Genomic DNA, 12296 nt, shown 5'->3' on the forward strand with positions numbered 1-12296 from the left:
TACGTGTTGGTTATTGAAAATGTGCGACCACATGCTGTTATCTGGAAAGTGCAAAATCGAGTGACACGTGTACATGACTGCACGGTCCGGGCGCTCTTACCCATATCACGACATGACACGTGTAAAATCCCAGATTTTGGGGTTCTGGGGACGAAAGTGGCCTCTCGGAGGGTCATGCAAATTTGCATAGTTTTGCCAAGTGGAACCTTGGCCCGTAGCACTATAGACTACACAGGAAATACTGCAATTCTATTGACCCTCAGGTCTAATGCTGCAAATCTATTGGTCGAGCGTTGTCCACGTGTGCGTCATTGGCCTTGTGATGTACTTTAAATGGCCTGTATATGCCATAATTACGTTGTTTTGGGCGTTTCAAGTGGTTTGCCATGGTTGTAATAGGTAATTGCATGGGGCCCCCGGGCGGGACACATGTATCCCGTGTACACATGTACACGTCGCCAGGTGGATTCGTGTACGTACACATGTACACGCATCCAGGTGTATGCACATGAGGGTTTACAGTTTTACAGTGTCAGACTGTTTGCGATCCTGCGCGTGTCCGAGTACAGTACATGTGAATCAAAAGTACAACAAGTACTTGTCGCGAGAGGAATACAGTTGTGCGATTATTCTGTGTACGCGTCACGCTGTATGCGAGTCTTGCGTGAGCACGCGCCGTTGCACTGTGCTCTCGTCATGGTGCGCCGTTGGATGCAAGTTCATGACAGTACTCGTGTGATTTACATGTATTCTCATGTGAGTTGTGTAGAAAGTCTGGATGCACATTGTTATAACTTGCCATAATTATCTGACAGTGCTTGGTGAAATTAGTAAGGTGAGAAACAAGGATACGTATGGCGATTGTGATATGAAAGACGTTTGCGTTGTTGGAAATAGACAAGTGCCAAGTTGTTCGTTGCACAACAATGAAGTCTGGCATGACTGGATGCAGATTAGTAAGGTGTGAAACAGTTGCATGCATAGGGCCATGGTTTACAGTCATTTGGAATGTGTAGAAATAGTTGTGAGCTAATAGTTACGAATCGATTCGTAAGGTGGAAATCGAACAGTATGGTCGGGCCACAAGAGGACCGCGCTTGGTCGCGCATAGTAGAGTATGGTTTACTGGGAGTCGGAGTAGAGCGATAGTGTAGCACTCGAAGTGTATAAGTATTGCAGGAAAACGGCTTCAAAGTAAACCTCGGCACCAACTCCTTCACTCACACACATCAACCTGCCCTCCTTCTTTCCCTTGCCCCTCCGAACCTACCATTAGGTTATGGGCCCAGTCCCTCGCTGTCGTTTCACTGCATGAGTCTGTCGTTCTCGTTCCGTTGTTTCTGCCGTCGTTGTCGCTGTCGTTTTCGCTGCCGTTTCTCGTCGTTCTTTCCGCTGGTCTTCTCGCTGTCGTTGTCGCTCTCGTTCTTGCCGTCGTTCTTGGTTTTGGTTTTCGCTGCTGCTGTCGTTCTTGCTCTCTTGTGTGAATTGGTTTTGGTCATCGCCCCCGCTGTCTTCGTTGTCTTCGTTCTTGGTTTGGCTTTTGTTCTTGCTGTGGTTCTTGCTGCTGTCTCTGTCTTTGGTCTTCGTCTTCGTTTCCGCTCCCGCTACCGCCGTCGTCGTCAATCTCGCATTTGGTTTTTCTTCGTTCTCTCATGCAAAGTAAGTTTTGAGTTTCTTTCCATTTCCTACACATCTAAGTGATTGTCTTTGCACGTTTTGGTGGTTCTTAAGAGCAATAATTCCAAAATCTGTTACTGACGATTATCTTCATATTCCTTATTGTGAATACCTGTTTTTACGGGGTTGTGTTAGATCTGGAATTAGTACCGGTGCGCTCTGCGCCTGGGAAGCTGGTCACCGGTCGAACGGTTCGGACATCGGAGGTCGTATCCGTTGAGGTGCTTGAGCCTGACGATCAACCTTCACCTCGGCTCGCGCTTCCGGGTCCGTCCTCGAGTTGCGCACCATATAGGATTCCTCGTATTCCGCGCTCTGTTCCCGCACCAATAAAGAGAACTACGCATCGACTTTCTGCTCGGAAAGCGGCTGTTCTCGCGGATAAGCAGTTCAAGCGTGAGCGCAAGAGGAATCGTAAGGTGTGCCCGCGGTATAAGCGGTATTGTAAAGTGTGCGGCGTTAGTGGCAATAGTGCGAAGGCCTTTTACGACCACATTCAGTCTAGGTCTCATCGCATTCAAGTTGCCAACGCTAAGGAGACTCCGCGTTGTATCCCTTGCAATCGCGTCTTTGAGTCTCACGGGCACCTGAAGTGCCACGAGAACGGTGCCGCACACTTAAAGGTAGTTTGTGAACAGAATAGTTAGGGAATTCATCCAAATAAATTCACATATCTGTTCGCAAATTTCTCCTAGTGCAACTTCATAGTAATCATATCGAATTTCTTAGACGGGTGGGCTTGCCATTGTGTTGACTATCGGTTAACGGCTTGGGATCCCCGAACGGATTTTCGAATACTTGAAGTTTATTTGCACTAAAATGGAAGATCAAGGAGGAGGAGGATCCATCAGAATCGACAAACTGACGGACTCCAACTTCTACGTGTGGAAGCAGAAAATACAACTTCTGCTTGCTCTACGTGATGTTGACCAATACTACTGGAAGGTCAGCTGGGCAAAAGGGAAATCGAAGGACGGTTGATGAGGTGAAGTTGAAGGATTGGGTCCCGATTTACTTCGAGTCGCCAACTTCTGGCGCTACTTATACACTTCTGCAATCTTCTAGAACTCTACTATCAAACACTACGACACACATACTACAAATGTATTGGCTCTAACACATGTGCCCGTCTTGCTACTCAGCCAAACTGGCGATGGCCCAACAAACAGAACAGAAAACCGCCTTACGAATTACCACTGTCATGACGGAGAAATTAGTAAGGCAGTACAACAAAGCACAGCAAAGCACAAATTCCCTTACTATTCCAAATCCAGCGTGGCACAAATTCGTAAGACACGTTTACAGCTCACACGTTGCCTTACGAATTCAAATCAATCCTGCAAGGACTGTTTACAGCGCACACGTTGCCTTATGAATCTGAATCTCTCGTGAGGTCCTGTCCACTGTCAATTACAACAGTGCACATTTTGCCTTACGAATTCAAAACTCGCGCAACGGTATCTTTGTGTCCTGCTGTACCCGTGCTGCACTCCATGGACGCTGTAAACCTTTGGCACGTGCCAGGCACCCGCCACCAAGGTTCTACACTTTGTCTGTAAGACTGCAGCCGTACTGTACGCGTCCGACAGTGTAATGAGGACATGTGTCCAGGTCATACACGTGTCGGGCGGAGAAAATGAAACATTCTCAGATTGTACAGTACACCGCAACCGTGTACATATTTCACACGTGTACAGGTTGAAAACCAAACTTGCTCCTGAAGTACTGTAGAGTGCAACCGTGTACAGAAATCACACGTGTACACGTTGAAAATGAAACTTGCTCAGCTCATCACGCAGAGTGTTTTCGATTTTACACGTGTCATACCTGTCGTCGTTTGTCATGCATATCAGCATGTGGTCGTAGAATTACAACACTCCCCCTCGATCACATGCTTTTACCAGAAGTGGCTACTGCAAGCCCTAGAAGTTCTACAAACTTCTGGAACAGAACTCGCCCAAGTGCTTTCGTCAGGATATCTGCAGGCATGGAAGTGGTCCGGCAATGTGACAAAGAAATGACGTTTCTCTTAATTGCATCTCGTACATAGTGGTATTTCACATCAACATGTTTGTTACGACGGTTGACCGATTCATTCTGTGCATACGAAATAGTCCCTGCATTGTCACACCCCATCACAATCGTGGGATCAGAATCAAGTCCAAGAACATCAGCAACCACTTGACGCAGCCAAGTCGCCTCCTTACACGCTTCACATAGTGCAATGTACTCAGCTTCACACGTCGAAGTTGCAACCACAGTCTGTTTCCGGGAACTCCAACTGATCGCTCCACCGCAGAACTTGAAAACATATCCGCTGGTCGACTTGCGAGAGTCTGAACAACCGGCCCAGTCAGCATCACTGAAGCCGAACAACTCCGGCGATTTAGATTTATTGTCAAACACGATTCCTAAGTTTCGAGTCCCTTGCACGTATCGCATTACCCGTTTCACACCTGCCCAGTGTGACTCACATGGGTTGGCAGAATGTTGAGAAAGCTTTCCAATCGCATATGCCAAGTCTGGACGAGTGCCAACCATCAAGTACATCAGGGATCCCACTGCCTCACGATACGGTACATTTGTTTCGGAATCGTTTTCGGTTGAAATCGTGGTTGTGTGACCTTGTTCCATTGGAGTCAGAGAGGGGTTACACGTTGACATTCGAAAACGCTCAAGCACTTTTGATGCATACTTAGTTTGAGTGAGACTCAACGTCTTGGCGCTGCAATCCCTTTGAATTTCAAGACCAATGCAGACTTTTGCTTCACCAAGGTCTTTCATCTCAAACCGTTTATTAAGCTCCCCCTTCATCCATTTGATGGCATCGATATCACTACCGGCGAGTAACAAGTCATCGACATAAAGTGCAATCAGCATGATAGTGTTACCGATGCGTTTAATGTAGAGACAAGGATCACTACGCGAAGTCTCGAATCCCAATTCACCAATTAAGAAATCATCCACTTTGGCATGCCATTGACGATGTGCTTGTTTAAGACCGTAAAGTGCTTTCAAAAGTTTGCACACGTGGTCACTTTTGCTTTTGTCAATGCACCCTTCGGGTTGCTCCATGTAGATGTCTTCATCCAAGTCGCCGTTCAAAAACGCAGTCACGACATCCATCTGATGAAGTTCGAGGTCGTAATGAGCAACTAAGGCAAGAAGTAGACGAATAGTGGTAAACTTTATGACAGGGGCATATGTCTCAGTATAGTCAAGACCTCGCACTTGCTGGAACCCACGAGCAACAAGTCTGGCTTTTGCACTTTCAACTATATTGCCATTTGCATCAGGCAGTTGCTTGACATTGAAAACCCATCGAGATGTCAAGATGTTTGACGCCTCAGATCGAGGAACAAGTTTCCAAGTCCGATTCTTAGTCTGCGAGGCAAGTTCTTTGTCAATGCCGGTCTGCCAAAATGCAGCTCTAGGACCGTTGGTTGCCTGGTTGAAAGTCTTGGGACCTTCAATAGCGACATGCGCATGTGAAAGAAGAGCAGCTGCAAAGTTGCTCCTCCACCATGATCCGGGAGGTCTGCTGACTCGAGACGATCTTCGCACAGCTGGAGTCGGAGTTGGAGGAGTGACATTCGGAGTTTCGACGGCAGTTGGTACATCATCTTCATCTTCATCGTTCTCACTTACAGAATGAGCACCATCGTTTCCAAGAACCTCCTCCGAAACTTCATCCTCTTCAGAACCGACCTCATCCGTATTTGGGGTATCAGCTGTATTCCCATTGTCGCCATCGAGCAGTACAACGTCAACATCAGAGTTGATTGAGTCACCTTCGTGTGCAGGAATGTCATGCATACCACATGTCGATTCATCAAACTTGACATCCCGTGACACAACAATTTTATTCAACTCTCCGTCCCAAAGTTTGTATGCCTTACTGCATTGCGAGTACCCAAGAAACATCGCTTCACGCGCTCGCAAGTCCAGCTTACGGAGCTCTAATTTTGGTAATGTATACCAACACTTTGACCCAAATACTCGCAAATGGCCAACATTTGGAGTGGAATTCATCCAAATGTGGTGCGGAGTTGTATTGACGGGCAAAGCGCGTGAAGTAACTCGATTACGTACATATACCGAAGTGGCAAGAGCCTCGGCCCAGAATCGCTTACTGACCTGTTTATGAGAAAGCATTGAGCGGACAAGATCAATCAAAGTTCGATTTAAACGTTCAGCAACACCGTTTTGTTCAGGAGTGTACGCCGTTGTGAGTTGGTGCTGCGTACCGTTTAAATCTAAATGCGACTTGAATTCCGTCGACAAGTACTCTCCCCCTCGATCAGTGCGAAGCACCTTTACTTTGCGACGAGTGTGGGTTTGGGCCAACTTTTCATACAACTTGTATTTTGCAAACGCCTCAGATTTATTTCTCATCGTGTACACAACTACCCAGTTCGAGTGATCATCTACAAATGTAATGAAGTATCTCGAACCACCAACTGACTGTACTTCGAGCGGACCGCAAACGTCAGAATGTACCAAGTCAAGACAGTTCTGTGCTCGAGACGATGATCGCTGTTTTGGGATTACTGATCGCGTTGCTTTGCCAAACACACACGCAGGACAAATGGGAGAGTGATTGTCAGACTTCGGATTCATTGCACTGATGACATCGCTTTGACGAACGTTGATGCCACTTACTACATTATTGTGAATCATTGATGCGATTCCTTGTACATTAACATGGGCCATGCGTTCATGTAGCGTCTGCAGGGTAACTACGTGAGCAGAAAAAGTTTCATTCATGACGTCAAGTATGTACAAATCCCCAACTTGACTCGCTGTAGCAACTACAGTTGGTCCTGCAGTAACGCGGCATTTCTCATTTTCAAATGACACTTGCAAACCCTTTGAAACCATTTGGCTAACAGACAGTAGCGAGTATCCAAAATCAGGGACATGCAAAACGTTTGACAATTTGCAAGGATGGGGACTACCGTTGACGTTCAACATGAATTCTACCTCGCCGCGACCAGCGACATTAGCTCTAGCCTTCGTGCCCATCTCGACTGATCCAGATTGCATCTGTTCATATGTAACGAACAAAGAGCGATCAAACGTAATGTGAGCGCTGCAACCGGAATCCACAAGCCATGACCTTGCGTTTGCAGCCCTCTTTTCTGGAGTGGAAGTCGAAAGCAAGCAAGTAAAGTCACTCTCCGCAAAGGCAGCAGTAGAATTTTCATCTCGAGAAACGAATGCGCTTGGCTTTAAGCCAGTGTTGCGTGACCGAAACCCATCTGGCGGTGCAGGTCGGCGCCCATTCACGTCCTTGCCCCAGCAACGCGCTGCAGTATGCCCATGTCTATTGCAATTCGTACATTTCATATCGCGTCGAATAGGCATACGATTGACAAGTGCAGGTGCATGTGGTGATGAAGCAGAAGCGGTCTTCATGCTTTCTCGTTGCTCTTCTTGCAGCAGACGACTCTTCACAAACTCGAGTCCAAACACTTTATCTTCATTGCCAAGTGCGTCAAGAGCAACAATCAAGTTATCGAATCGTGGAGGCAAGCCATTCAACACAGCCATTGCAATTTCTTTATCGTCAATCTCAACACTCATTGACTGCAATCTGGCAGCAAGTTGCTTCACACGATTGATGAACACGAGCACTTTCTCGGATGGGAGCATGGATACAGTGTAAAAGTCGCGACGGGCGGCAAGTTTGTTGAGCAAAGTATGACGCTCAAACACATTCAGAATTGCTTCCCATGTCTCTTTCGCACTGCTACACCCTCGCACATGTTGCAAGTAGTCATCAGAAAGCGTAAGTCCGATGACTGCCTTTGCTTTTGCGTCACCACGGATCCATTTTCTCCGGTCATCTGACGTGGCATTCTCCGGGATATCATCAAAAACGTATTGATCGACATCTCGGAGAGCAAGCAGTAGCTGGATTTTCTGCTTCCAGATGTAAAAGTTAGATGCGGTCAGCTTCTCGATTCTGACCGATCCAGAGCTTTGGTCATCCATTTCGCCGAATGGATGTACCCTTCGAGTATACAAGGTCTTCTGTTCCGGGATCCCAAGCCGTTAACCGATAGTCAACACAATGGCAAGCCCACCCGTATAAGAAGTTTGTAGCGATTACTCGGAAACGTTCTTGGTGCTTGTTCCCGGCGGAGTGGAACAAGCGTATTCTTCTTAAAAATGCCTTAGGGCGCTACCCCTGTATGTCGGCCAGTGCGGGTCTTTCGACTGTGAACTAAATCAAACGTGCCACGAGTAAGCACAACACTTTGCCTGTAGACGAACCAGGACTTTTGGTCACTACCGCGAACGGTCCCTGCAACCGAAATCGGCTTGTCCAAACTTGATACGGTACTACCTCAATGAGGTTTCCCACAACACAAGAATGAAACTGCCTTCGTCGTACTCGTGTGATTTGTTCACAATCACGCCTAGGGTGACCCTCTTCCGTGCGAACTTAATCAAGGTACGCGACCTTATACACGTATAGTGAGAGGTTCAGTGTTTAGGCACGTATTCTCTTCACCCAGGGGACCGAAGTCGTACCTATAGGGCTAATACCGAGAGCGTTACCCACACCGCCGACGCACCTCCCGAAGGCAGAGTGCGGATCGACTAGACCAGTACACTGTGATCCTCCCCGAGGATCAGTGTTTCGTCTCTCGACGATTCTTGGTCGGACCCTCGCTCAAGTCAGATTTCCAATGGCACAAGCCTTTCACCAAGAGCGAGGGTATCGGCAGCTACGACGATCACCGGCGTGATCGAAGGGCAGTCTTCTTGGATTGATATGGTACGTTGGCGACTAGGGACTACACCCACAGCTCACACAACGATTGCCAAGACCAAGCTGCAACAGACACGAAGAAAATCCACCAAGTTGAAACGACAGCAGGTAGACGGAGACGAACGACCAAGATGATAACGACAGCAAGTAGACGGCGATAGAACAAAACAAACGACGGCAGCGATGAAAACGGCGGCGGAAACGACAGCAGAAACCAAAACGAGAACGACAGCGGAGACCAAAACGAGAACGACAGCAGAAACAAACACGACAACGGCAGCAGAAACTGAGAACGAGCACTCACACAGCGGAACAATAACGTTGAACTGGGCCCATAACCTACTGGAAGGTCAGCGGGGCAAAAGGGAAATCGAAGGACGGTTGATGAGGTGAAGTTGAAGGATTGGGTCCCGATTTACTTCGAGTCGCCAACTTCTGGCGCTACTTATACACTTCTGCAATCTTCTAGAACTCTACTATCAAACACTACGACACACATACTACAAATGTATTGGCTCTAACACATGTGCCCGTCTTGCTACTCAGCCAAACTGGCGATGGCCCAACAAACAGAACAGAAAACCGCCTTACGAATTACCACTGTCATGACGGAGAAATTAGTAAGGCAGTACAACAAAGCACAGCAAAGCACAAATTCCCTTACTATTCCAAATCCAGCGTGGCACAAATTCGTAAGGCACGTTTACAGCTCACACGTTGCCTTACGAATTCAAATCAATCCTGCAAGGACTGTTTACAGCGCACACGTTGCCTTATGAATCTGAATCTCTCGTGAGGTCCTGTCCACTGTCAATTACAACAGTGCACATTTTGCCTTACGAATTCAAAAACTCGCGCAACGGTATCTTTGTGTCCTGCTGTACCCGTGCTGCACTCCATGGACGCTGTAAACCTTTGGCACGTGCCAGGCACCCGCCACCAAGGTTCTACACTTTGTCTGTAAGACTGCAGCCGTACTGTACGCGTCCGACAGTGTAATGAGGACATGTGTCCAGGTCATACACGTGTCGGGCGGAGAAAATGAAACATTCTCAGATTGTACAGTACACCGCAACCGTGTACATATTTCACACGTGTACAGGTTGAAAACCAAACTTGCTCCTGAAGTACTGTAGAGTGCAACCGTGTACAGAAATCACACGTGTACACGTTGAAAATGAAACTTGCTCAGCTCATCACGCAGAGTGTTTTCGATTTTACACGTGTCATACCTGTCGTCGTTTGTCATGCATATCAGCATGTGGTCGTAGAATTACAACACTCCCCCTCGATCACATGCTTTTACCAGAAGTGGCTACTGCAAGCCCTAGAAGTTCTACAAACTTCTGGAACAGAACTCGCCCAAGTGCTTTCGTCAGGATATCTGCAGGCATGGAAGTGGTCCGGCAATGTGACAAAGAAATGACGTTTCTCTTAATTGCATCTCGTACATAGTGGTATTTCACATCAACATGTTTGTTACGACGGTTGACCGATTCATTCTGTGCATACGAAATAGTCCCTGCATTGTCACACCCCATCACAATCGTGGGATCAGAATCAAGTCCAAGAACATCAGCAACCACTTGACGCAGCCAAGTCGCCTCCTTACACGCTTCACATAGTGCAATGTACTCAGCTTCACACGTCGAAGTTGCAACCACAGTCTGTTTCCGGGAACTCCAACTGATCGCTCCACCGCAGAACTTGAAAACATATCCGCTGGTCGACTTGCGAGAGTCTGAACAACCGGCCCAGTCAGCATCACTGAAGCCGAACAACTCCGGCGATTTAGATTTATTGTCAAACACGATTCCTAAGTTTCGAGTCCCTTGCACGTATCGCATTACCCGTTTCACACCTGCCCAGTGTGACTCACATGGGTTGGCAGAATGTTGAGAAAGCTTTCCAATCGCATATGCCAAGTCTGGACGAGTGCCAACCATCAAGTACATCAGGGATCCCACTGCCTCACGATACGGTACATTTGTTTCGGAATCGTTTTCGGTTGAAATCGTGGTTGTGTGACCTTGTTCCATTGGAGTCAGAGAGGGGTTACACGTTGACATTCGAAAACGCTCAAGCACTTTTGATGCATACTTAGTTTGAGTGAGACTCAACGTCTTGGCGCTGCGATCCCTTTGAATTTCAAGACCAATGCAGACTTTTGCTTCACCAAGGTCTTTCATCTCAAACCGTTTATTAAGCTCCCCCTTCATCCATTTGATGGCATCGATATCACTACCGGCGAGTAACAAGTCATCGACATAAAGTGCAATCAGCATGATAGTGTTACCGATGCGTTTAATGTAGAGACAAGGATCACTACGCGAAGTCTCGAATCCCAATTCACCAATTAAGAAATCATCCACTTTGGCATGCCATTGACGATGTGCTTGTTTAAGACCGTAAAGTGCTTTCAAAAGTTTGCACACGTGGTCACTTTTGCTTTTGTCAATGCAGCCTTCGGGTTGCTCCATGTAGATGTCTTCATCCAAGTCGCCGTTCAAAAACGCAGTCACGACATCCATCTGATGAAGTTCGAGGTCGTAATGAGCAACTAAGGCAAGAAGTAGACGAATAGTGGTAAACTTTATGACAGGGGCATATGTCTCAGTATAGTCAAGACCTTGCACTTGCTGGAATCCACGAGCAACAAGTCTGGCTTTTGCACTTTCAACTATATTGCCATTTGCATCAGGCAGTTGCTTGACATTGAAAACCCATCGAGATGTCAAGATGTTTGACGCCTCAGATCGAGGAACAAGTTTCCAAGTCCGATTCTTAGTCTGCGAGGCAAGTTCTTTGTCAATGCCGGTCTGCCAAAATGCAGCTCTAGGACCGTTGGTTGCCTGGTTGAAAGTCTTGGGACCTTCAATAGCGACATGCGCATGTGAAAGAAGAGCAGCTGCAAAGTTGCTCCTCCACCATGATCCGGGAGGTCTGCTGACTCGAGACGATCTTCGCACAGCTGGAGTCGGAGTTGGAGGAGTGACATTCGGAGTTTCGACGGCAGTTGGTACATCATCTTCATCTTCATCGTTCTCACTTACAGAATGAGCACCATCGTTTCCAAGAACCTCCTCCGAAACTTCATCCTCTTCAGAACCGACCTCATCCGTATTTGGGGTATCAGCTGTATTCCCATTGTCGCCATCGAGCAGTACAACGTCAACATCAGAGTTGATTGAATCACCTTCGTGTGCAGGAATGTCATGCATACCACATGTCGATTCATCAAACTTGACATCCCGTGACACAACAATTTTATTCAACTCTCCGTCCCAAAGTTTGTATGCCTTACTGCATTGCGAGTACCCAAGAAACATCGCTTCACGCGCTCGCAAGTCCAGCTTACGGAGCTCTAATTTTGGTAATGTATACCAACACTTTGACCCAAATACTCGCAAATGGCCAACATTTGGAGTGGAATTCATCCAAATGTGGTGCGGAGTTGTATTGACGGGCAAAGCGCGTGAAGTAACTCGATTACGTACATATACCGAAGTGGCAAGAGCCTCGGCCCAGAATCGCTTACTGACCTGTTTATGAGAAAGCATTGAGCGGACAAGATCAATCAAAGTTCGATTTAAACGTTCAGCAACACCGTTTTGTTCAGGAGTGTACGCCGTTGTGAGTTGGTGCTGCGTACCGTTTAAATCTAAATGCGACTTGAATTCCGTCGACAAGTACTCTCCCCCTCGATCAGTGCGAAGCACCTTTACTTTGCGACGAGTGTGGGTTTGGGCCAACTTTTCATACAACTTGTATTTTGCAAACGCCTCAGATTTATTTCTCATCGTGTACACAACTACCCAGTTCAAGTGATCATCTACAA

Source organism: Chondrus crispus, genomic scaffold (assembly GCF_000350225.1).
Source record: "Chondrus crispus Stackhouse genomic scaffold, scaffold_227, whole genome shotgun sequence".
NCBI lineage: Eukaryota > Rhodophyta > Florideophyceae > Gigartinales > Gigartinaceae > Chondrus > Chondrus crispus.